Consider the following 1,170-nt stretch of genomic DNA (forward strand, 5'->3'; position numbering starts at 1 on the left):
CCCACCTTTGCATGAAATTTCCGACTCCAGGAGGAATAGCAACGGTAAGGGGAGATCAAAAATTGGCAAGGAAGTGCTATAACGAAAGCCTAAATCTGAGAGGGAAGGGCAAAGAAGTCCACACCATAGAATTAGGTGGTGCAAGGACCAGAGAAGAGCTACGACCCCAACCGGGAGGAAAAACGGAGGAGATACAGGTCGGTGAGGAGGAAGGAAAAAACACTTACATAGGAGCCAACCTAGGGGAAACCCTGAAACAAAGGTTGGGTGAACTTCTAAGAGCTAATTCCGACCTCTTCGCCTGGAAGGCTTCCGACATGCCCGGGATTGATCCCGAGCTCATGTCTCACAGGCTCTCGGTTTACCCAGGATCCCGACCTGTACAGCAAAGAAGACGCAAGCTCGGCCCAGAAAGGGCCTCCATAGTAGAAGAGCAAGTACAGGCGCTCCTGGAAGCCGGCTTTATCAGAGAGGTCAAATACCCAACATGGCTAGCCAATGTAGTGCTAGTCAGAAAACAAAATGGTAAATGGAGAATGTGCGTCGACTATACCGACTTGAATAAGGCATGTCCTAAGGACCCTTATCCCCTACCGAGTATTGATACCCTGGTGGACTCCAGCTCAGGGTACCAATACCTATCGTTCATGGATGCCTATTCGGGGTATAATCAAATCCCGATGCATGAACCCGACCAGGAAAAAACATCGTTCATCACACCAAAAGCCAATTACTGCTACGTGGTCATGCCATTCGGGCTAAAGAATGCAGGAGCCACGTACCAAAGGCTGATGAACAAAGTGTTTTCCCCCCATCTAGGGAGCCTAATGGAAGTATACGTCGATGACATGTTAGTAAAAACCAAGCAAGAAGTCGACCTCTTAACCGACCTCTCACAAGTCTTCGACACTATAAGGTTGCATGGGATGAGACTAAATCCCGCAAAATGCGCCTTCGCAGTAGAGGCAGGAAAATTTCTAGGGTTCATGCTAACACAAAGAGGGATTGAGGCCAATCCCGACAAATGCAGGGCTATCCTAGAAATGAAAAGCCCGACTTGTTTGAGAGAGGTTCAACAACTCAATGGCCGACTTGCAGCCCTCTCCAGATTTTTGGCAGGATCGGCACTAAAATCCCTTCCATTATTCTCCCTATTAAGGAAGGGATGCC

The sequence above is a fragment of the Arachis duranensis genome, chromosome 8 (genome assembly GCF_000817695.3).
Source record: "Arachis duranensis cultivar V14167 chromosome 8, aradu.V14167.gnm2.J7QH, whole genome shotgun sequence".
NCBI lineage: Eukaryota > Viridiplantae > Streptophyta > Magnoliopsida > Fabales > Fabaceae > Arachis > Arachis duranensis.